Below are 25,781 nucleotides of genomic sequence, written 5' to 3' on the forward strand. Positions count from 1 at the left end.
AAGGAGATGTTCTCATCCAGGAAGGGTGTCCCCTGTGTCATTTTGTCTGCACACAGCTCTGGCGACCCCATGAGCAATACTTTCTCTGAAAGGAAAGAGTGAGCGCTGGGTGGCTCAGGGCCAAAGGGCTGACTCAGGAACGAAGAACTTCCCCACCCAGAGGGACTCGGTGATTTCACACCCTGTACAGTCAGCAGCCCAGCTTCCAGCCCCAACACACACACACACACACACACACACACACGCACGCGCGCGCGTGCACAAGCACCTCCCCTCCCCTCACTCCGAGGCAGGCCCCTAGCTGGCAAGAAAAGAAAGTCCCCTCCCAAAAACTGCACAAACTCCAGCCAGACACCAACAGTCACACACACACCAACCACACACGGGAAAACCAGACACAAAGACATCCAGAGACACACACACACCAGCTCATAATCACCCAAGTCGAACACCCAGCGGCCAAATCAAACGCCCTGGTGCGCTCTTGAGGTACACGAGACAGGTGACCTCGAGACGCCAATCACCTTGCTAGGCACTTTACACGCACATTATTTCTAATCCTGTGAGTCAGCGAGTTTTACACCTACTTTAAGGATGGGAGAAACTGAGGTTCATAGAAGTGAAACCATTTATCTGCAGATACACGGTATCTGGTAAAGCGAGGATTTAAAATCAAAGATTTAAAATCACTTAAAAGTCAATTAAAATACAACTAAATTAAAAGCAAAATTAAAATCAGAACTTCAAAGACCACGCAATTTCTATTATTCCACATTCTCGTATCACACACACACACACACACACACACACACACAGTAAAATAAACACATAAAAGGCAGCAATACCCAAAAATAAATACTTCAATTTAAAGCCACAATCATTCCAGAAAATACAAGCTCCTACCATGCCCAAGGATAGGCCCTCAGGCCAGAAGTGGCAGCCTCTAAAAATAAACACTCATACAGAAGCCCACGGCCAAAAACAAGTGATCAGACAACCACAAAACAGGAACATCCTGATCAACACACACACACACACAAACCACAGGCCAACCAAATGACGTCACTGGGAGCAGGCACAGAGATGCCGGCAAGGCACACGGTCCACACACACCCCAGGGGGCTGGATGCTCTGCCCATTCACTTAACTCTCCAGAACCATCTATCTGTCCCCAGTTTTCCCTGGGGCTTTGGGATGCCAGCCGGCAGCAGGCCCCAAGTGATAGGGGGCCAGAGTGTGGCCACAGCCCTAGGCTCACAGGGATGGGGCTGGTCTGAATCAGACATAGGTCTGAATCTCCAGCGGTCTGCTCCCTGTGCCAGGTCCCCTAATAGTTGCTAAGATGCAGATACAAGCATGGCTGCCTCTTCTGAGTGACCTGTCACCGTCCCTAAAGGTGTCGAAGCTACTAAAGCAGAGAGGCTGTCCTTTGTGCCATGTCCTCTAAAGAACTGGGCTCCTTGTTACACCAAATAAGAGACCCCAGCTGACTGCTTCCCTAGCCGGAAGCATTGCCGACAAGGGCTCTCCTCCACTCAGACTTCCGAGGGTGGTGCCGTGAGAGTGGGCCCCTTGCAGCAGTCAGAGGAGGCTGGAGGGCTGTCCTTCCTTCTCTCTGTGCCTGGAAAGCTGCCGGCACCAGAGAAACAGGCCCATTCTTGGGCCCTGGCCCCACTCTGCAGCTCACACTGCGAGACGCCAGGTGCCTTCCCGGCCAGGGAGCTCCTGCAACCCCTGCACCTCCTAATCCCCCAAGCCCATGCTCATGTGGTCTGGGAAGCAGGGGGGACAGCAAAGCAAAGGGTGGTGCGTCCAGTACACTCCCCATCTGTACTTAGGGTCGATGAGAACCGCTGGGTGCAAACCAGTGCAAACCTGTAAGTATCCTTTCCTTCTGGGAGAAAGTGGACCCACTCCCGCATCTCACTCAGGTTCATAAAAGAAGAGCTTTTGGCAAGAGAGCTAAGAGAGCGTTCCCGGAGGCAGGGAGGAAGAATTCACACTAATTACCACTACCTGATATCTCGTCCCTTTTGGCCCCTTCATTGATTCTGACAAAGGTCAGATTTAAGACCTTAATTAAGGTCAAAATTAAGCTCATTCTGCCATGTAATCTATCCCCAAGGGGTCCACTGTTTGCAGCAACATCAGGAACAGTAACTGCCAGGCCACTGAGGCTGAGTAAGAAAATGGAAGAAGTAAAAATTGTTGAACTAAATCTTTTTCGCAAAGTAACAAACGGAAATGTCTATTGCTGTCTTCCAAAAAGGAGCCAGCTGCTTCTGACCACCCAGTGCTGGCTACATGTTCCAGGCTCTTCTGCACCTTCACTGGTCTTCCTTTTCACATCAGGGGGAGACAGTGAGGACACCCCAGACCCATCCCAGGTCTGTCTAGTCCCCGTGAGGGTTCACTGAAACCCCAGCGTGTCAGCATGACCCCGGCGGAGGCACGCACCCCCGTTCCTTCTAAAGGAGATAAAGTGCTCCCCGCACCCCACACCGGTACGCACATGCCCATCATTCCCTTCTGCCCATCCACCGTGGCCGCGTTAAGTGCTATTTAGCAGGACCACAAGAAGCCGGAACATAGCGCTGGTTTCAATCTATTAAGGCAGGAAGGGCAAAAGAGAGAGGCAGGCAGAGTAAGGAGGAGGGTGAAACAGAGAGCCAGAGAAGAGGGGCTTTAGAAAGGTGGGGGGAGATGGCTTTGAGGCTCTAAACCTGAGGGGCCACCAGTCTCAACTCACAGTCCCAGAAGCCTCCAGGGGCATGACCAGTTTAGGTAAATCCTCTCAGTTGAGAGGGTGCTGGGCATCCAGGGGCAGGGAGCAGGGGGCAGAGGAAGAACCTGCCTGGTTGGTGGGGCCGTGGGGACAGGAGGAACCTGTCACCGGCATGGGTGACAGTGGAACAGAAAGCTAAACTTCAGGGGAAACGCGAGTTACAAGCAGCCCAGAGTGGAGAGCTCCCAGCCCCAAGGCCAAGCCAGCCAGAACGTCCTGTCTCATGGGCCTTCTCCCTGGCCATTGCTCTAGGGAAGCCGAGAAGCCTGCGGTCCTTTCAAGGCCCCACTTGCTTTGTCTGACTACATCTCCTGGCTCTCCCCAGCAGCTGCTCCGAACCCGCACTCCACCCTCGACGCTGAGCTTGATTGCACCAAGAGGCCCTTATTCCACAGCGGCCGTACTCCAGATGTGTGAGTCACGCTTTTGGAAAGCCCTGAGGAAAATCCCCAGCTGACTTGGATGTGGACCTACTCCCTAGGCTCCTGCCAGCAGGCCGCGGAGGTGTGTGCGGTGCTAGAAGGCGCGGCACAGGCCAGGATGCAGGGAAGGAGGGACGCATCCATCCCGTACGCTTCAACCAGAATGAAAGAAACACGGGTGCAAAGGTGATATGGGTTTAGGGCAGGTGTTTCCCAATTTTGATGTTCATAAGCATCTCCTCCAGGGATTGGTTAAAAACATGTAGATTCGGGGGCCCCACCGCCAAAGATTTTCACTCATAGGTCTGGGGTGAGGCCAAAGAGCAGTGTTTTAGCTCTCCCAAGGTTCTGGGGCCCACACAGGTGGATAACATCTTGGGAAACCCTGATCCCAGAGGTCAGCACGTTAGACTCTGAGATTAAGGATCCTCACTTCTCTTACTAATGTCTAGTGGAGAAACTGTCTTGTTTAGATGTCAGGACAGATGGCCTGACCATAAAGAATAAAAGGTGCCAGGGGCACCGGGGTGGCTCAGTAGGTTAAGCGTCCGACTTCGGCTCGGGTCATGATCTCGCGGTCCGTGAGTTCGAGCCCCGCATCGGGCTCTGTGCTGACAGCTCGGAGCCTGGACCCTGCTTCAGATTCTGTGTCTCCCTCTCTCTCTCTGACCCTCCCCCATTCATGCTGTGTCCCTCTCTGTCTCAAAAATAAATAGATGTTTAAAAAAAATTTTTTTAAATAGCAAAAGGTGCCAGGCTGATCGAGTGCAAGAAAGAAGTTTCCTTTAGTGATGATTCAGTGAGGAGCGACCCCTCCTTGTCTAACCTGCAGACCTGTTTTGAATAATGAATGATTTATTACGGTTTTCAGGATGGGGCCTTTCATGATAAAAAGTCTTTTGGGTCCACATCCAGCAGAATAGCAATTCATTAAAATATATTGCCCAGAGCAGTGATGACCAACCCTTGTGGAAGAAAATCAATGTCGTGCCAATAGGATGAGGCACCGTGCCCACCGTGGACACAGGTAGCTCAGAGGCAGACCGGGGCCCCCGCAGACCCAAAGGGAATCTCAGCTCCTTACACACGGGAGGGGAGCATCAAAGGCAATGTGTGTCCAAGAAGCAGGTGAGCTTTGGGGCACCCGGGTGGCTCAATTGGTTAAGCGTCCAACTCTTGGTTTCGGCTCAGGTCATGATCATGATCTCACGGTTCGTGAGATCGAGCCCCATGTTGAGTTCTGTGCTGGCAGTACGGAGTTTTCTTGGGATTCTCTCCCTCTCCCTGCCCTTCCCCTGCTTGTGCGTGCATGCTCTCTAAATAAATAAATAAATAAGAAGTGGGTGAGTTCTGACAAGGGCGGAGGCTAGGCCAAGAAGCAGCCTGGAGAGCAAGCTCTGGACGTGTTAACCCGTTAGCCACAGACTCTCCCTCGGCCATGGAGGGAGCCAGGCTGGGGCTAGGACCAGGGCTATTGAGAAGCAACAGTGTAAGAGCCAGAGGAGGGGGCTAGGTAGCAGGGAGGCCACAGAGATACGGTTCTGGAGAGAAGGCAGAGGAGATGTACCCCTTCCCACCCCACCTTTGTGCCAGATACACCCCGTTACTCCAAAGGATGGTCCCCATCTTAATGGCAAATCAGCTTACATCAACCATTTAACCACACAGAGCCCAGCCTCCAAGGCTGGTGAGTGAAGATTCAGATGCTCACTTGAAGGTTTGCTGAGTGACGAGACTCAGGAGCTACGTACCGTAAGCTAGAACTGGGACCTCCGGACACTATTCTCCTCTCTCTCTACCTATTTTAACAGCTTCCATCACCCACAGAGTAAAGCCCAACCCGCCACTGCTGGACTGCCAGACCTCTTCTCATCTGGCCCTTGTCTGCCTTTTGAAGCCTCACCTTCACTGTCCTCAATATTCCAAATACCCTTCAACGCACTCAATATTCATATTCTCTTTCCTCCTCTGGGCCTTGTACATGCTGTTCCTTCTCCTGTAAGATCCTTCCTTGCTTTTCTTCCCCAAAGCTCCCAACTTCCCTGGAAAACCCCTTTCTCCTCCTTCAGGTTCAGTCTGAACTTCTTTGTGACACATTCCTCAACCTAACCCTTTTCCCACAGCCCTCCAGACTGAAATTAACCTCTTCTCTGTTCCTGTTGCCTTTTTCAGACAACTACTCTAACACCAACCTCCCTATTGCTATCCATGTTTGTCCTCCCACTAAGGTGAGGGCTCCTGGAGAGAAAGCCTTTGTCTCTCCCCACACACACCCCGGTCCAGTGCCTGGTTCCCAGAAGGTACCCTTCACAATATGTTCTACGTGAACAGTGCCTCTTGGACTTTCAGGCATAACCTGCATGGCTATCAGGACAGCTCGACAGGATGCAGTGCCTGGCACACATTATACGTTTCCTAAATGCTTCTTGTGTTATATTAAATAATCCAAAAAACTTTTATATAGTCCTGTCAGCTACTGGGACACTCTTCTTCCACTGCCACCCAGGGACGAGAAAAATCAGAGGTTCAAGGCAGACCCAAGCTTCTGCCAAAGGGAAGAAGAAAGAGAACAGCACGAGAGAGGAGTGTTTACGTGGTTTTTAGCACTGGCTGGGCACGGTGAAGGTGCCTGTAAGCTGGCTGAGCCAGAGCTGGACCCATGGTGTCTCTCAGAGGGCTCCGCGGCCATACTCCAGTCCAGTGGACGTTAGCTTTCTTAGGTAAGGACCCTTGGGGATAGCTGATGAAAGCCTAATTTCCAAAAAAATGCACAAACACAAACGTCGTACCTAATTTCAGGGGGTCAACAGACCCCTCCAAGTCCATCTATGACTCTTAAATTTAGATGTATGCATCGAACAGGGTGCTGCTTCTGGGGATCCCTCTCTGGCACCCGGGATTCCGCCAAGAATGCCAGGCTCTATGAGAGACGGGAGAGCGCACCAAAAGGAAAATCTTCCGGTTGGGGGAGCGCAGAGGGGGTCTAGCCCAGAGCAGCCCACTGAGTTGCGACCTGCCCGAGGAAGGCAAGGGTGAGGAGAGGATGGTGATGGACAGGGGCATGCAGAACCTCAGCCCCATGGCCCAGGCACGACCTGGGGTCCTCCTGAGACACCCTAGCAACAGTGGCAGGGATCTCCTGTGCCCCTGTCTGTGACAGCCTTAGCCTCCACCCATGCTGACCTCCCATCCCACAGCCAGCCGGGGACTGAGGCAGCCCTTTGTTCCTCCCAGCTGCAGAGAGCTCTGGAACATCTCCAGATGGGAACGGGCTTCCTCGGGGACTCTGAAGGTCAGCAGAATTAGGGTTGAAGAGGAGCGCGCAACTCTCTGGAGGGGAAGCGCACAGAGGAGACGCTGCCTCTGAGATGGCAGAGAACAGGCAACAGGTGCAGCCCAAGAGACTTAGGTCCACATTGGGAGGTGTCCGCGGAGGAGCACGGGCCCTCAGGCCCCGTGGGCAGGGACAGACGAGTCCACGCATGGCAAACAGACACCTGTCTCTCTTCTTGTTTCATAGCACTTGGAGGGAACCCACTACGTTTTCCGAGACTGGACAAAAGATCAATAAGATTCCTCTCAAGGCTGCTGTCAATCTTTTCACAGGTGGCTCTGTGCCCTGTACAAGCGACCTCACCAGAGATACCCAGAAACCCGCCTCTGTGGACCCAGGGAGGGTGGGTGGCCACCTCCATCATTCCACTGAGACAAGAAAGAAAGGTCCAATGTCCAAGTGGAGGCCTGGTCTCAACTTCACCCTGTGGGCCTTGAAGGTGGAGAAACTCAGCAGTCAAAGAGAAATTGGAAAGACAGCCCCTCCCACGGGCTGCTCCAGGAAGTTAGCGGAGCCAAGAGAGCTTTTTAAACGTCATGAGGTTTTAAGCTAAAGGGTCTTAGGGGATCAGTTACTCCACTGCCCACCCCTCAGTTTTCAGGAGGCAATGACACTCAGCAGGCTCAGCGAATCCCTCCCCCTCCCCCCCAAGGTCACCCAGCACAGAGAAGTTTGGCGCTCGTTCTCCTAACGGCCTTCAAGGTGAAGATGGCTGAAGTCTGGGGAGGGCAGGGGGACTCCATTCATGGCTGCACACCAATATAATATATGGGGCTTCATCAAGCGATGATGATAGATGTGTCCCCAGGCCTTCCTCAGGAAGGACCCGTGGCACTTTCACAGATACTATCTTACTTGAATTCCTCCAGAGAGAGGGAGTAGGGACAGAAAACTCAATCGTGACCTTTATTTCAGACCCGAGGGACCAGGGCCTGGATGATGTGTGACCTGCCGAGGTCACACAAAGGCCCACGCCTGTGGGGCAAACGTGAACTCTCAGGGCCAGCCGCTTGACTCCAGCCTGGCCTTCAGCTCCCACGCCAGGCACTATAAGCAGAGCCTGGCGCCCCCACTCCCTGCCCTCGGCCTATCCGGGCACCAGATATCACAGGCGCTCGGGACAGTAAAAATAGCACCCGAGCCCACAACAACCGAAGTCCTTCTGCCAGGCCAGGGCGTCCGCCTGGACACTCAGGGATCCCTGGCCAGGAGGATGGTCGAGCCAATACAGGCCCTGCCAAAGTTGGGGGAAAGCCATGAATGGGAGCCCACGGGCGGCCAGCGGGGGAGTGGTCAGCACGGGGGGGTGCCACAAAGCCCCGACCACAGAATGGGGGCAGGGGTGTCCCGAATAAAACATCCCACTGGGAATGTTTCGAGAGCTAGCCATGCCTCCAGTACATTCCCTCCACCCACCACCCCATTCTCATCCTCCGTGAGCGAGGCCAGCTCAGACACTCTGCCCCCCACCAACTCAGCCACCCCTCAGACCTGAGGCGGCGGCTTTCACTCGTCCCGGGGCAGCAAGTCCAGGAGGGAGGTGGCCACCTCCGAAGGCAGCGCGGCGGGCCACAGCCCCACACCGCCCCACGCGCTTCCCTGGTCCGGGTCCACGGCAGATCCCGGTCCACGAGCACAGAAGGCCCCCCCCCACCTCCGGGTCCTACAGGGAGCGCCACGCAGGGACACACACAACTGCCCAGCAGACACTTACCCTCTGGACGGAGAGGGAGAGAGGGGAGGAGAAATAACCACTCCGATCTGATCTCTGCTCCTTGTGCCTCAAGTTTCAAATAAGTCCTCCATGGCTGCAGCCCCAAGGCTGTCTGTGTCCTGCTCGGGGCTCCCTCAGACTGTCAGGGGTGGGAGGAGCCAGTGCCGCCTGCCTGCCCGGTCCACACGCACCACCCCTCCCTCCACTCGCTCCCTCGCTCTCTCCCCCTCTCGGCCAGCTCTGCCTCGCTCTGGCTTGTAGGAAGCCAGTGGGATAAAACTCTGTCTGTAATTTCAGCCAGCTGGGTCCCCAGGGCTTCACTTATCATCCTGTAGCTATGCAGCTCTTGAATGACATCACAGTGGCTTCCCAAGCCCTCCACACGGAGCGAGGAGCGGCGGCCAGCAGCCCGGCCCAGCTCAGCCCCAGTCCCAAACCCATCGTGGCCCCAGTGCCCAGCGAAGTGGGAAGAGCGAGCCGGGGAGCAGAGCAGCCGGGATGCTAGGGGGAGAGAGGGAAGGGCCAGAGCTCCTACGATGGTATTGAGATTTATTTCTCCAAATTTTTCCACATTTTTTTCCATTCTCAGCAAATGAAAGGCAGAACAGATGACAACAATTTTCCAGCTGCTGAACAATAAGGTGGAAATCTTTTTTTTTTTTCCCCTCCCTCTCCCCCTCCTTCCCCCCAGCGGGGCAGAGTCTAGGAACCAGGACACTTCCTTGGCTTATAAAGGGGAAGAGAAAAAAAAAACACAAGCCCCTGTTCTTCCCAGAGGTGACAATAGTTCTGAGGAGAGGAAGTGAGGTGTCACCCAGGCCGGTCTCTGGGAGGGGGACAGGAGCCCCAAAGTTACATTTCAGTGCAAAGCTTTGGATTCTGGCTCAGCAAACTGGACGATTTATGAGGCCCAACTTTGGGAAGGCCAGTGGGCATCTGGCCCAGGATACTGATCCACCAAGGCCACCTAAGATGCCTCCAATTGACTAGCTCTCAGTATTCAGCTGGTTGCAATCTATAAAGATCATGAAGAGTGGAGAGAATAACTTTTCAGAGCATCAGTGACATCCACATTCAACCCCAAGCACCCAGATCTGAAGCAGCCCCCTCAGCCAAAACCACGAGAGCTGCCCGAAAGTCCCCACCATCATCCTGGCGTGTCCCCAAAAGTCCCAGAAAGTCCTGGTGTCCCTGACAGCAGGACACCAAACCTTAACTCTTATTTGCACCACGTTGGTGACTTATTTGCACATCAAGGGGATGTCCCAACTCTCAGAGTTGGTAAGAGATGGCCTGGGGGCTGCAGCCAGGCCATGGGGGCTTCAGGGTCTGTTGTCTCCTTGAAGACCCCAGTTAGTTTGCAATCCCAGCATGCTTCTGCATCACCCCACCCCAGTGCCCAGACCTTTCACAAGTCTGGCGCCACAGGCAGGCTCGGGAGGGAAGGGGCAGGCGCCTGAGCTGATACCTCAACCCTGGCCCCCTCCCCATTGCCAGCACCCCTCTCTGGCTGCCTCTTTCTGAGACTAAACAAGGAAAATAGAAGGAAGAACAAACGTGGTACCAAATGCCCTGTACGCTGGTCTTGCCCTGTCTAACTGCATCTACAGAGATGAGACGGGATAGGCCCCTCGCCCAGTAACACAGACTTCACGGACACCATTATGAATGGGGAGGGGAGAAGTGAATTTCCAGGCCTCAGGCTCCAAACTGGAGGCAGGACAACTTGGAATTTTCCCAGTGCCGGGTTGTTGGAAGACCACCATCTGGACAAACTACTGCAATCACCCTCCTACCTCCACAGAGCCTTCTGGAACTAACCAACAAGCCCCAAGCTCCAGAAAGGGTTAAGGTTACCCAGTCCATGGACGTTCCTACCCAAACCCCACCCACAACAGTGTTAACCTAGATTTTATTTGTATAAGACCTTCTTGTTTATCTGTACATGTGAATCCTACCAACATCATTTTTATATAATTTTGCAACTTTTAAAATAAACTTCATATGGGGCACCTGGGCAGCTCAGTCGGTCGAGCATCTGACTCTTGATTTCGGCTCAGGTCACGATCCCAGGTTTGTGGGATCAAGTCCCGCATCTGGGTCCACACTGAGCATTAAGCCTACTTGGGATTCTCTCTCTCTCTCCCTCTGCCCCTCTCCCCTGCTTGTGCATGTGCACGCTGTCTCTCAAATTAAATATGTAAATAATTAATTAAAAACCTAATTTAAGCTCAAGTAGTTTTAAGCATCAATACCCATAGATACATACCGTATAAAATCTGTACCTTTTTTTCCTAACACGCATTAAAATAAATGCACCTAAAATCGTTTCATATATAATTGTCAACCTGGCCAACATAGCCACACTTTGGAAACCACCGCACAAGTCCCTAGAAGTCACAACCAGATCCTACGGTTCTGTGCTACCTCCAGGGACCGGCTGCACCAAAAGCCCTGGGAGTTTTATAAAAACCCTGAACCCCTGGCCCCACCCCAGACCTTCAGAGGCAGAATTGTGAGAGGTGGGGCCTAGGGAATCTGAACTGTGAAATGCTCCCCAGCTGAGAACGCTAGGCCACCAGGTTTGGGAAAAACTGGTCCTCACTCTGCTTAACTATTTTCAGCTATGGGGAATCTTACTATCCCCCCAAAATGCCCACTTCATCTTTAGATGGCTGTAACGGGTAGATTTTAGCACCCTGTTTTTTCCACTAACTGGCCTTATCGTGCCCGATGGCAAATTTCTGCCACACGAGAGTTCTTCAGATACTAAACATGGTGTACATGTCCTCCTAAGTCTCTCCTTTGACAGGCAGTCTCTCCCCAGAACCCAGGACCCAACCTGGAGTCCCTGCGCCCGCCGTACCATTACCTCCCTTTGCTTGACTATCCGAGCACCCGTGTGAGTGGTTTTATCACTGGGAAGAAAGGGTCCCACAAACAACGCATGTAACTCTCTGACCTATATAGCCCCATACGCCTATCACCTCCCACGTTCTGGAAACCACACCTTTAATAATGAAGCCTAATGTTATACCCAGCCCTTCTTGCTCATGTCACTTCAGCATCTGCCATGAACAGTGGCTAAGAACACAGGCTTAGGGGTCAAGCAGACACTGGTTTGAATCCAGACACTACCACTTACTAGCTTAGTGCAACCCTGGGCTGATTACTTAATTTTTCTGAGCACTGGTTATTTTATCTGCAAAATGGGTATATTAATATTTTGATCTCAGAAGGTACTGCAAAGACTGATGCAGTGCGCATACAGCACTCGGCACAGCACAGAACACACAGAGACGCTCTATATGAGGCAACCCCCTATACACAACCACAACTATGACACCTGCTTCCTCCTCCCCCTTCCCTAACCCAGCTCCACCCTGAGCGGCACCTCAGTGACCCTAGCGCCCCGGGCCCAGATACAGTATGCCCGATGCTTAAGCTTCAGGGCATATCACTTGGCCTGTCCTTTCCCTGCTCCAAAATCATGGCATCAAATGAAACAATGATGCTGTTCAGCGAATTAAGTACCAAGACCCGTCCAGTTTGGTTACTGCCAACAGCGCCTCTCCCGCCTCCAGAAATGGCTTCTCCATAGGACCATGAGGAAGGAGGAGGAAGGAGGGGCAGGCAAGACTTCGGCTGCCTTCACACAAATAGGAAAGTGCTTCCTGGAGAACTGGGCAGGGGTGTGGTCGATCTGGTTTGAAAAAGGATAGACTCAGTTTTACCATGCATTCTATTTAGGAAAAAACAAACATTTTTTTTTTTCTTAATGTAAACTGCAGAATAGAGCTACAGCAAAAATCTTTCTGGACAGGGGGTGGGGGAAGCTAAGCTTGAGATGTGAAAGCACTGTTCCTGCTTCCAAGGCGGCTGCGTGTCCCCTGCCCCCTGAGACAGTCCTGGGCAGGGCGGCTTCATGAAATATAAGATCTAGAGCAAGGATGTGACCTGGTGACCTTCTGGAGACCCTCAGACGCTCGGTAGTACTTGAGACCCCAGATTTGTCACATGAGGCCCGGCTGAGCACAGCCAGCCTGGATGAGCCCTAGTGGTGGTCAACCCAGAGGACATCCTGAGTTCGTCACCCCCCCCACACACACACACATACACACACCCCTATGTGGTCCACCAGACTCAGGGTAAGGAAGTTTCCCACTGCTGCATTTTGGGTCAGTGCTGGAGCAGAGACTACCACCCAGGGCTCCCGGTCCCCAGAAGGAAATCCTCTCCACCACCAGAGAAGAGTCACACACGATGAGGGAGATGTCCCAAAGGGCACTGGGGTCCCTGTTATGTAAGAACCTCAAAGGTCGGGGCGCCTGGGCGGCTCAGTCGGTTAAGCATCCGGCTTCGGCTCAGGTCATGATCCTGTGGTTCGTGAGTTCAAGCCCCGCGTCGGGCTCTGTGCTGACGGTTCAGAGCCTGGAGCCTGTTTCAGATTCTGTGTCTCCCTCTCTCTCTCTGACCCTCCCCCGTTCATGTTCTGTCTCTCTCTGTCTCAAAAATAAATAAACGTTAAAAACAAAATTAAAAAAAAAAAAAAAAAAGAACCTCAAAGGTCTCTGGGTCCCGCCACGCAAACAGAGTGGAATAGTCGAGGGCAATTCTACAGCTGAGAAAGACCATCCAAATGCTTCATCCCCTGCAGACGCACAGCTGGGCCAGCTGGACAAGGTAGGGCCTCTCACTCACACTGAGGGTTCTCCAGGGGGCCTCCCACAGCCCCCTTCCTGCCCCGTGCTTTCTTTTCATTGCCAGGTATGGAAGATCTTTCCCAACCTGGATTTGGGGAGGGAGGGGTATTTTTTTTTGTTTTGTTTTTTGTTTTTTGTTTTTTTGCTCGTTTTCCTAAGGAACAAAATGGCTGAGTGTTTTGGTTTCCGAGCAGCCAATCCGGGAACGGAAACAAGAAGCAGAAAAGAGTGTCCCCGGTGAAGGGCTGCTTCACACCCTATGAGCAGGAGAGATAAGGTCCCAGAGACAAGGGGCTGAGGGGACAGCTAGGCCAGTGGTCCTCCCCCAGGGGATGTGCCCCCCAGGGAACAGTTAGCAATGTCTGGAAATATTGTGGGGTTGTCACATCTAGAAGAAATACCATTGGCATCTGGTGGATGGAGATGCCGCTAAACACCTACAATGCATGGGTCAGGGCCCAGCAACAAGCAATTACCCAGTCCAGACTGAGGGTGTGAGAAACAGAGCTCAGGACTGTGACTCACGAGTCCTGGTTTCCGGTCCCAGCTGGGCCACTAACTCGCCACTTGACCTTGGGCAAGTCATTTCCTTTTCCTGGGCCTCTGTTTCCAAAGTGGTAAAATGAGAGAGAAGAACAAGATGACCTCTGAACTCTAAGGCTTCTCGTCCTACGCGGAACAGGCACGGGGAGGAGAAAGGCACGGGCATGCCAAGCGACAAGTTGTCGAAGGTCAGGTGGGCAACGGAGGAGCACAGGGAGAGGCCTACTGCCTGGGTGGGGGATGAACTCATGTCCACACACCTCCACAGCACCTCCTCCTGCCTGCCAGCCCAGGGGAGATGCAAAGCAGGGCTGACCAGAAGCTCAGGGACATGGGGGCAGGGCAGGCTCTGGGCACCCCTCACACGGCCCCAGCCTTCCAGTCCCCCCACCCAGAAAGGCAGCAGACAGCGCCAGCCTCAGGATAGTATTCCCTGAGAGGAGGGCAGGGGCCGGTGTGCCAGAGGGTCACTCAGGGAGGGAATCGTCAAGTCCCAGGCAGATGTCTGAGTTGGACAAGTGTCAGAGACATACCCACACACCTCTTCCTGCCTCTCCCCACTCTTACAGCCTCCCTAGAGAAGGATGGAGGGAAATGGGGAGGGGGCCATGGAACCAGGGGAGCCAAGAAGAATGGGAGAGTGCCACAGAATGGAGACCACAACTTATTTACTGTGTGCCTGCCCTTCAATGGATACTCGCACATTTGCTTCCACAAATGCCCTTCAAGAGAGATACTATCATTCCCATCTTCCCGGTAAAGAGACTGAGGCTTGGAAGTTGTATCTTGCTCAAGATCACATTGCCAGTGTGATTCTGCGGGGCTCATGTTCTTTCTGCTTCCCGGAGGGGAGGAAGGAAGAAGAGGGAAGGGCAAAGGGTGAGGGCTGCGGGGGTCCACCAGGAAGAAAGGAGTGGAAAGTGACAACCGCGATGCTGGTTCGGAACGACCTGCTTAAACCCTGACATCCAAGTGAGAGCCATCAACGTGGTCCCCTGGGGCTTTTATGCATTTACCCTAATGATGCTTCCGGGGCTCAAAGCATTTCTGGAAGCTTGTAGGCAACTGTTTCAGGACTGGTTCAAAATTCACAAAAATGAACCCATGTCTGCACTTAAGGGTCAGTCCCCATCCTTAACACCAAACAGGCCCATGAAGTACCACACATAACTACTGGTTATCAGACTGGCCGTGCAGTTGTATCATTAGAGCCCCCATCACCACCGTGCGGTGTGCCGTGGGGTAGAGGTCTACGTGGGTCCATGAATGAGTGGTGGGTGTATGCTGAGTGGGAGATATTTGTGGTTCTCTGCACGAGTGGTGAGTATACAGAGAGGAGTCTATGCAGTTCCATGCATGTGTGGGTGTGGGTTTGGGTGTGGGTGGCAAACCTGGTTGGGGCTCCGCTTCTTTTTCCAAATAAGTGAAAGGAGGCTCATATAGGCATCTCCATGGGGGTCTGCCAGGCAGCGAGTGCAAGCTCCACCCACTGGGCAGGTGTGGGCCAGAAATGAGCACTCCCTGCTGCAGAGGGACGAGCTGGACGTGTCCTCCCCCCACCCCCCACCCCCGCCACCAGCCGACAGAAGCTACGACACCATAGGGCACAGGCCTGGACAGGACACAGAAGGCAGGGCACCACCCCCAGGCTTCTTTCTCTCTTTGTGTCACATGACAAGCACCTGCCTGGTTCTGGAAATTTCTCAAGTCCTGTACACACAGAGGGGGGCAGGGAGGCAGGAAGGGAAGTGAAAAGATCCGAGCAGCTTTGAGCTTTCATATCAAAATCTGATCTCACTGCCCCTGGAGAAGGAGGAGAACAGACATCAAAGAACGCTTGGCTGCTGACAATTTTAAAGCCATCAGCACAGTCCAGGGTGAAGTCTCCAACTAGCACCAGGGCATTGACGAGCTGTAAAGATGTGAAGACTTGGTCAGTCGGTCGGGGATAAGAAAGGCAGTCAGAGCTCCTGGCGCCCACCCACTGACAGCTCTTCAGCTGCTTCCCAGAAAAAGGGAGCCCCGCCCGTGGCCTGGATAAAGTGCCCAGGGGATGGACAGGCTCTGGCCCTCGAGGGTGGGACAGCAGTCCAGCAGCTCTGTCATCTGAGGCCGGATGCCCCGTGTCCCTGCCGGAGAGTCCTGTACTTGCAAATAATGCTTGAGCACAGAAAAGGAGGGGCAGGAGTAAAGGGGGTTTGGGGCAAGACTCCAGAGTCCCTCTTGCACTCAGAACCTTGTTGGGGCTCCGTCTGAGCGCTCTAGAAGCTGCCTTGTTTCCCCATGTCCGTGCACCATGGTCACTCACCCCATCTAGACAGATGTGTGGGGTGGAAGGAATCTCAGAGAAAATCCAGTTCCCCTTTCTCATCTCCCTCAAAGGCAAGTCGGTTCTCCTGGATGTCAGACCTCTACCTGTTGTGCTGCAGCTAAAACCCACTCTCTCCAATTCTTTCCTACATCCCTAACTGGCCACTGCACAATACACAGTCCGAGAGAAAGGCTGTCCAGCAGCAACAGCAGTAGACTGGGAGTCAAGGGGCCAGAGTACTAAAGAGCGATCCTACATGGGCCTCCGTGTACTCCTCTATGCAATGGGAAAGCACAACCAGATGATCTCTGAACTCCTGGCCCAAAGCTAGGTGCTCAAAGATCCAACTGGGCCAGATACTGAGCCTGATTCTCCTCTCCTACTTGGTCCTGCCTGAGTAGCTCTGGGCTCCAAGCTCATCTGAGGCTATCTATGCGGCAGCCATAGGGCCCCTGGGGGCTAGGACAGAAACAGTGACTTACTGGAAATCTAGAAATACACGCCAGGCTGCAGAGATGCTGAGGGCCGTGCTGGGCAATAAAGAGGCTGATTTATTTTCATCAGCGAAATGCCGAAACCCAATCCCTGGAGCGAGCCGACCCAGCAGACAGCAGTGGAGAGCCCCCCACCTGGAGCAGAATGAGCTGGACCGCAGCCTGCCAGGTCTTGCCACCGGGGCTGATGATGGGAGGGGACAGAAGGGGAGGCCAGCTTAGCCAATGTGGCTCCCAGTCCCTCGGGCTGGCCTCTTCCCACCCTGCTGCTGGCCTGCAAGGGTCTCCAAAATGCAGATGCAGCAATGGCACGGCCAGGCAAGCAGGCTTTCCATTTTAACTCAGCCCCTCGTTTTCAGGAGTCTCAAACCCCAGGCTGCTAAGTCCACATGCCCGCTGGCATCAGGCACGGGGTAGGGGGCAGGGGGGCACAGCTCCTCAGACCATTGCCCTTGTGAAGCCATGGTGAGAAATGGCAGGCATCAGAATCCAGCTCTATCCCTACCTGGTTGTGCAAACACTGGCAGGTTACTTAACCTCTCTGTGCCTGTTTGCTCACCTGAGAAATAGGAACAAGAATAACCATCTCACAGGAGGGTCATGAGGAGTAAAGGAAATAATGGGCACCTAATAGCATCCCACGCATGGAGGGTGTGCATAGAAGGGAGAGGTGGACTTTCCTCCTAGTCCCTAAGCAAACTGCTGGCGGGGAGCGTCAACTAACACAACCTGTACAGAGGCCAAGTTGGCCCTTTCAAAATTATGTATGCATCTAATCTTCACCCAGCAATCCCAGTTCTACAGATAGAACTGCACAAATAAAAATGGTGTAGGTACAAAGTTATTCACTGCAGCAGTTCTGACAACAGCAAAAGCCTGGAAACAACTGTCCACATTACTTAAATACAGTTAAATAAAATACCAGTTAAATAAAACATAGTACATGCATACGGTGGAATCATATGCACCTGAAAAAAGATATAAAGGTTCTTTACGTGCTACTATGGCAGGGTCCCCATGACACATCACTAGATGAAAAAGTTTAGGCTACAAGCCAAATCCTTGCAATGGCTACCAGACTCCAAATGATCTGGTCCCCATTACCTCTGACCTCTCTGCCTATTACCGTCTTCACTGCAATGACACTGGCCTCTTTGATAATTCCCAAGCCTACGTCTCAGGCAAGCTGCTGCCTCAGGACCTTTGCACTTGCTGGTCGTCTGCTGGCAATGCTCTTCCTCAGATATTTTGTTGACTAACTCTCTCACCTCCTTCAAGTCTTTGTTCAGATGTCTCCTCCTCAGTGAAGGCTCGGCTGACCAGCTTTTTAAAAAATTTCAACTCACCACTCAACTCCACCCCCATTCTCAACCACCGTTATTCTGCTCTATTTTCTCCCAGAGTGTTTATCACCTTCTAGCACGCTCTCTCATTTACTTATAATGGCTTTAAAACTTTCTTTCTCACTGCCTGTCTTCTCCCACTAGAATGTAATCACGACAAGGGCAAGGATCTTGGTTTTGCCCAATTATATCTTCAGTGTCTAGAATAGTGATGGCACATAGACACTCAGTAAATATTTGTTGACTGAATGAGTGAATGTCACTGAGGATAGTCCATGTACCAAAGAACAGATGAGATTTGTTTTTTTCTTTTTTTTCTTCTTCATCAGTGGAGCAGACTCAAGGTTACCCTTACAACCACGTCATTCTCGCTCCCCTGCACTGTTTTCTCAAATGGAAGACAACAAAGCAAGTTCACAGCCATGCCAGCAGTCACCATAACCCACAGCCTGGGCACCGCTGAGGATTGGTGCCAGGGAGGCAGGACCCGTACAGGTGAAGATCCTGAAAAGACCCTGGGAGCTAGGCCTGGCTCTGTCCCAGTTACCAGTGTGACCTCCACCTATCCCCCAACCCCAGGGCAAAGAACACCCATGGGAATGGAGCCTGGTGTTTGGATGATGCCGGGGAAAAGGTCCAGCCACCCACGCCTGGTGCAGTGTGGTGGGAAGAACGCCGGAACTGCAGCCAGAGGCCCAGGTTCCAGGTCCAGTTCAACAACTGGGATCGTCGAAAAATGAACGGACTTGCACTCAGGGAAGCATTTTACAGAGCACCACCCAAGGTCAGGTAGTGGTATCGGTGACAACAGACATGAACTGCCGACTCACTACGTATAGGCACAGAGCTAGACGCCCATAGATTATCTCAATAAATTCTCAGCCCCACGGGAGAGGTACTGTCCTTGTCCCCATTTTACAGGTGAGAACCCTGAGGCTCAGAAAGGCTAAATGATTTGTCCAAGGTCAACAGAAGGCAAGAGGGGCTCATCTGCTGCGGGATTGTGTGCTGTCTTTTCTCTGAATCTCCTGGACTGTTCTCCCCTCCTGGACTCTAGGATATGGCTCCCTTGGTGTTCCCCCAAACCCTCCACCTCCACCCTCTCCAACATTCCTTCCTTCACCAGCTCCAGCCTCACACTAGCGTCCCACCCACCCGCCCCAGGACCAGAGCAGTGATGAGAGGGAGGTCAGTCAGATTCTACGACTTTTCTTTCCCTCCACTAGCTACACTTTGAGCAATGTTGTTATGCCGCTTCTAGATTTGAAAATGATTCTGCTTTCAATGCCGCATACCCCTCCCAGACCCAGGGCAAACACAGCCCCTCTACAGAGCCGTCCCCCAGAAGCTGCTGCTCTCCTGAGAAGCCGGGACCCCCGGCCGAGATCCTTCTCCATCTGGCTGTGGGACACAAGGGATGGTTCCGCACCCCCTCCCGCCCTCGTCTGCAGGCAATTCCAGGACACAACATTCCACGCCTAGGTCAGCTCAGCACCTGCCACCTAGGAGGTGATCCATAAGTATCTGGGCAAAGAAAGGAAACAGAAATGGAAGGGAGAGAAGGAAGAAGGGAGGGAGAGAAAGAGGGATGGTGGTGAAAAGTAGCCGCAGCTGTAGGAAAAAATATTTGATTCCTGGGAGCTTAAGTTTCTTTCCTTGGACATGGTCAGAGTCGGCATCTTGGGGTCTTGCCAGGTCCAGCTAACTCGCGCTCGTCTACAAGTGTGGCAGGAGAGGAAAAGGGGAGGGTGGCTGACAGGGGCAGAGTGCTCTCCTCTTGCCCTGCCTGGAGCTTGATATTTGAGCACCACAGGAGGGCAGACGTGCAGCTCAGGCCACTGGCTGGGAGCTCCGGTCCGCTCTGAGTGTGGCTCCAGCCGCCTCCCAGCCTCCAACCGATGGCAACGATTACAGAGGCCCAAAATCACATTCCCTCAGGAGGGTATTGGTTTACTGAATGTTCCATGGGCAGACACTATTCTCCTAGCCTGCCAGCTGCCTCGCGGAGCAGGGCCAGCTAAGGGTCCAAGGGCATTGGGACAAGCCCCGCCTCGCCCCACAAAGCAGGTGGCCGGCAGATGCTGGGTCAGTGGTGTCATCTTCTTACCCACAAGGTCAGGCCAACCTTCTGTCTGGATTCTCAGCACCCTGACTGTGGCAGGAAGTCAGGAGAGAGGACTCCCCTCACTTGGGGGAAGAGAAGGTCCTAGATCCTCCTCAAGAAGCCATCCCATCCTGCCTCTGTCCTTATGTCAGGCCATCCCACCCTGAGACCCATTTCCCTTATTTCTTGACATCTCTGCCCAAGGGAGCCCAGAGGACAAGAACCTGACCTCCCTACTATACTGATCTGTGCTCTCACAGTCGGGAAGCTCTGCCACCAGGTGGCTAAGTCATTCCCTTCCTGCTGCAGACTAAGCTTTTGGTCCTACGTGACATGACAGAACACGGACAGAAGATTTCTGTGGCAGCTTTGGGCTTCTGCCTCTCTGCCCGTCCCTGCCCCCCACCCCCCGAAATCACAAACCTGAAGGGCTGCCTTCTCCAGCAGCCAGGTTGACATTTCCCAACAAAAATCAGTCTGGTAGGCTCTCGGTTAGAGGATCACCCCCTCAAAACCCTCTGCTCAAAGGTACGAGGCAGATTATCACTCCAGGATCCTTGGAACCTTTTCGTGAATCCGTTGGGACCGCCTGTAGTTTTGCACTCCTCTCTTCCTGGTTCTTCCCACATCTTACCCAAAAGTTCAGAAAGCAAGGATGCCAAACCCGATGCAGGTATGTCAAGGGCAGATATTCACCATGACGTATAAGTGTGTGCACAGGGTGGGCACAGGGGCTATTTCCCCCTCTGCCGAACTGCCTCCCTCCCAACTCAAAGGGGCCACCTTCTGGAAGACAGTGTCACCTGCCCTCATCCTGCCTGGCCTCGGGGAGATGAAGGGACGGACACAGGGCCATCTGGGTGGCTGAGGCAGCTGAGAGGCAGAGCTCTCTGCCATCCAGGGATCTGAGACTTGGCCTCCCTCTCTATGCAATGAGGCAGATTTTCTAGGCCAGTTCAAGCACCATCTCTAGGGCTGGAAAGAAATCAGACCAAGCAGCCTAAAGTATTTCAGGCTACCGATGAATTATCTTTTAGATCAAGATCATTAAGTGATAGGAAGCAGTATCGATCCCTGACTCTGGCTCCAGACCCCCACGTTGGAATCCTGCCTCCACCGTTTACTCAGGACATTATCTCGAACAAGGCCTTCAACCTCTCTGCGACAGCCTCAGTTTCCTCATCTAGAAAATGGGAACCCTAGTTACAACCAGATGTTAACAAGTAAGTATTGGGATCTCAGCTGTGACAGAGGCCCCAGGAAAATGAACACCTCATTCCAAAAGTAAAGCAGGAGATCACCACACAAGGATTGCAGGGACACATCACTGACATCAAGAAAGTGAAGAGACGGGGCAACTGGGTGGCTCAGTCAGTTAAGTGTCGGACTTCGGCTCAGGGTCATGACTGCCCAATTCATGGGTTCAAGCCCCACGTCGGGCTCTGTGCTGACAGCTGGGAGCCTGGAGCCCGCTTCAGATTCTGTGTCTCCCTCTCTCGCTCTGCCCCTCCCCAGCTTGCGCTATGTCTCTCTCTCTCTCAAAAATAAACAAACATTAAACAAAAAAAAAAGAAAGAAAAAGAGAAAGTGAAGAGACAACCTGCAGAATGGGAGAAAAACACTTGCAAATCACATCTCTGATAAGGGACCTGTCTTCAGAATATATAAAGAACTTATAACTCAATAGCAAATGTATAAAAAAAATGATTTTTTTAAATGTGCAAAGTATGTGACTAGACATCTCTCTAAAATAAGATATACAGTGGCCAGTTAACATGTGAAAAGATGTTCATCATTAATTATTAGGGAAAGGCAAGCCAAAACCACAGTGAGGCAACACTTCACATCCACTAGGATGGCTAAGACCCCAAAGAAAATAGGAAGCGCTGCTGACGAGGTGGAGAAACGGTAATCCTCAGACACTGGCTGCAAGGAATATAAAACATGGTGCAGCCACTTTGGAAAACAGCCTGACGGGTCCTGCAGTGATGAGACGTATTTTGCCCATATGACCCAGCAAGATCACCCCCTTGGGATCTACCCAAGAAAAAGTGAAAGTCCATGCAAAAACTTATCTATGAATGTCCACAGCAGTGTTCTTTAAAATATCCAAAAAGTGTTGGGGGGGGCGGGGTGGAGGCCTGGGTGGCTCATCGGTTAAGTGTCCAACTTCAACTCAGGTCATGATCTTATGGTTAGTGAGTTCAAGCCCCATGTCGGGCTCTGTGCTGATAGCTGGGGCCTGGAGCCTGCTTTGGATTCTGTGTCTCCCTCTCTCTCTAACCCTCACACTCTCTCAGTCTCTCTCTTTCTCTCTCTCTCTCTCTCTCTCTCTCAAAAATAAGTAAATAAACATTTAAAAATTTACACAAAAAATAAAATATCCAAAAAGTGGACACAAAGAAAATATTCATCAACTGAGGTATGTGTGAACAAAATGTGGTATGGCCATAAATGGAGTATCTTTCGGCAATAAAAGTGAAGCAGTGACCCCACTACAACCTAGATGAGCCCTGAAAATACTACGCTGAGTGAAAGGCCACGTGCTGTATAATTCCATTTCCAGGAAATATGCTGTATAGACAGATCTGTAGAGACGGAAAGGAGGCAAAGGCTGGGGAGAGACATGGGGGGTGACTGCCAACGGCAAGGGGTGATACAAACGTTCCACGATTAGATTAGGGAGATGGTTGTGCAACCCCAAATATACTAAAATTCACTGGACTGCACACTTTAAACAGGTGAAGTGCCCGTACTAAGTTATATCAATCAGTATCTTACATTAGAAATATATTAGCTGTCGTATTTTTATAAGAGACAAAGAGGGCTGAGAACTGTTCTGTGGCTCTAAACTACCTCCCACACCTACGCTTCACGGAGGAAAAGGATCAGGAAGTGGGAGATTCCAAGAAGAATTTTGGAGAGTGTTGTTTTGCTGTCAGGGGCTTTTCCCTCCTTTCGGTGAGTCTTCCGGAGCACAGAGAATGTGAGAGGCAGAGCCTGGCTGGGGCCAGAAGTCTGAAGGATGAGAGGCAGGGCTGGGGAAGAGACAGAGGGGCTGCCTTGGCCACCCCCATCCCAGGCTTGGCTGAGGCCAACAGCACTTAAGGGCTCCCGTGGGCCCAGGGGAGGGAGGGCTAGCCTGGGGCGGGGGGGGGGGGGGGGGGGGCGGTGTGCCTCAGCTCCTGTCGGAGAGGGCCACCTGTTGGGTTGAACTGACATCAGCACCAGGAGGAGACTGCAGGGACAAGGGACACGTGGGCCCAGAAGGGTTGTGAGAGTCTGCCAGAGCTGCGGTCGCCCACCTGTAGGAAACAGAGTGAGTGACTTATGGGGAGTTTAACAGGGGCCCCCAAAACACCCACAAAAGTGCTGCAGGAGAGAAACAGCAATCTACGCCTCCAGAATCTCCCATCAGCAAAGAGCTCAGGAATCATTATCCGTGCCTGTCTCACACAGAGTGTGTGCAGCCTCACAACGGTACCTGGGGGACAGAAACGCCTTCTCGATTCCTTCCCTCCTTTCCTCTCTTCCCATAAGTCAGGAAAACAGGGAAAACCTAGTGATCTTCCCCCCCCCCACCCCAAAGCTGGTGCCAGGCAAGAGCCAACAAGGGGGAAGAACTGGCGGCCTCAGGCCAAGTCCACTGGTGCTGGGCACATTTAGGGCCGACCAGAGGACCTTTCATTCCGTGAAAGTGGCTAGAAAAGGCACAAGGCTGGCCCTACTATCACTCAGGGACAGGGAAAGCACAGGACAGATTTAAGGGCTGTGGCACCCAAGGTGGCTTTATAACCACACTCTACAAGTTCTGCATAGTAGTCCCAGAACAGTAGTACCTGCCGGGGAAGAGTAACCAAGAGAACACGGAGCTGGTGATGCCTGGCTCAGGGCAGGTACCAAGGCTAGCCGTCACCCAGTCATTTGCACGGCATCATTATCATCATCAGGGATAGAGCTAAAGTCCCCTTCAGAACCCACCCTCCTCAATTCACTGATAAGGGAACTGAGAACCAGAGAGAAGAAGTAATTTTTTCGAAGTCAGAGGCAAGTCTCCTGACTCCCACGAGTAGGGTTCCTAGAACAGAGCCAACTACAGGTGGTTCCCAGAGAGTAGAGGAGTCAGAGGGATGTGGAAATTTTCTCAAGAAGAAAGGGCACGTATATATTCAAAATCATCTCTCTGCCTTCTCTCCTCCAGTAATTCAATGATAACAATAGTAATAGTAACAGTAAGAGACACAAATTACTGCCAGCATAGAACATACTAGGCACTCCGTATTTCACTGGGCATGGGGCTTCAGGACTCAGGCCAAACAGCTAATGGGGCTTCTGGAAGCTGTGAAATATATATTACCTCATTGAATCTTAACAACAATCCTACGAGGAAAAAAAGTACTGTTATTGTACCCATTTTATAGGTAAGACATTTGGGTCTCAGGGAAGTAAAGCATCTTGACCGAGGAACAATATAAACAGCAGAGCTTAGAACCAGATCTTCTGATTCTAGATCTCACAGACTTAATCCCTATAGTAGGTATTAATCTTTTCAATGTTATTTCCACTTTCCATCTTCCATGCACCATTTCTCTGCCCCCTTTGAAGTTAGGCTTGGGTGTGTGGTTTGCTTTGGCCAGTGAAATGTCAGGCTTGGGTGTGTGGCTTGCTTTGGCCAATGAATGTCAGCAGAAGGAATATGTGTCATGTCCAGGCAGAAGCACTGTAGACATTACAGTATCCGCTACCCACGGGTATAGCAATGATGGAAACATCTATGGGATGAAGCCATCACCAGCCTGATAGATGAACAGATTGCCATCCCACACTGGACATGCAGCATGGGCAAGAAATATGCTTTCGTTGGGGTAAGAATTTGGGGCTATTTGTTACCCAGCATAACCAAGCCTCTCCTGACTAACATAAGCACCGCTGAGCTCCCCACTCCAAGTTCGTGAGGTGGGAAGGTCTGAGAGGGAAGCTCAGCAGGTCCATCTTAGCTCCTCACAAGTCACAGAAACAATGATTGAGCTCAAAGAAACAGGAAGAACCACTCCTTCAATCCCTTCATTTCAAAGGAAACAAGGGAGAGCTAAAGAAAAGGAGTTACCAAGGGCACCCAGAACACAAATCCCCTGCCTCCCAGGCCAATGTCTACCCAGGCCTGTCTGTCTCTCTCTCCATGTTCCTTGCCTGTTGCTCTCTCCTTTTTACTCTCTGTTTGCTATGTCTCCCTCTCTCCCTCTTTCCTCTCTCTCAAAAAAAAAAAAAAAAAAAAAAAAAATCAGAGAATTCTTGGACAAGCCCAGTTCGGGTGAAGTCACCACAGACTAGGGACTCATGGCTGCCATCAAGAGGCTCTTCCCCAGCTCAGTCAATAGAGCTTGAAGAGACTCTGGGTGTCCTACAGTCACAGAGTGCCTCTCCTCACAGGTCCTCAGAGGGCTGAGATGCTTGGGCACAAAACCACACCCCCAGTGCCCCTGGCTCTGGGCAGGGGGGGTGGGGGAACTGCCCACAGAAACAAAAGAGGGACTGATGGGCACCATGGAGGAACAACCCAGAAGAGGGGTGGTCACCAGCCCCCCTTGCCATCTGCCGCCAGGCCAGGGGGCCTATCGTGTTCTCCATTCTTTCTTTTGGCCCTGAGCCATATGCTACCTTGCCCAGCACGCACCCCCATTACCCAATACCCTCTTAAGTTGTGAGGGACTCTAAACAACTCAATGTCCAAGGGGGTTAGGAAACAGGAGAAGTAAATGGAGACAGTGAGGCAGCTCAGGCCTGGCCAACCTCTGGGCCTCTTGGAGGTGGAAGGCAGCCCACAGCACATGGTATGGAACTCGCTTCCGAGAAGGCTCGCCCTGGAACACTCCGGAGGAATTTGGAGACCGCTCTGTGCAGCATAGGCAAAAATACAGCCCCACTCCCACCCACAGGGAGCTGGGATCTGGGCATGGGGCTTCAGAACTCGGGCCAAACAGCTAATGGGGCTTCTGGAGGCTGTGAAACGTGGTGTCAGCCAGAGCGC

At 52.3% G+C, this 25,781-nt stretch overlaps 1 protein-coding gene across 11 annotated transcripts in view; it reads right to left on the reverse strand.

The window, feature by feature from the left end:
• Positions 1 to 25,781, reverse strand: part of TNS1 (tensin 1) — a 200,037-nt gene that overhangs the window by 44,452 nt on the left and 129,804 nt on the right. The window lies entirely within an intron of this gene.

The sequence above is a fragment of the Leopardus geoffroyi genome, chromosome C1 (genome assembly GCF_018350155.1).
Source record: "Leopardus geoffroyi isolate Oge1 chromosome C1, O.geoffroyi_Oge1_pat1.0, whole genome shotgun sequence".
NCBI lineage: Eukaryota > Metazoa > Chordata > Mammalia > Carnivora > Felidae > Leopardus > Leopardus geoffroyi.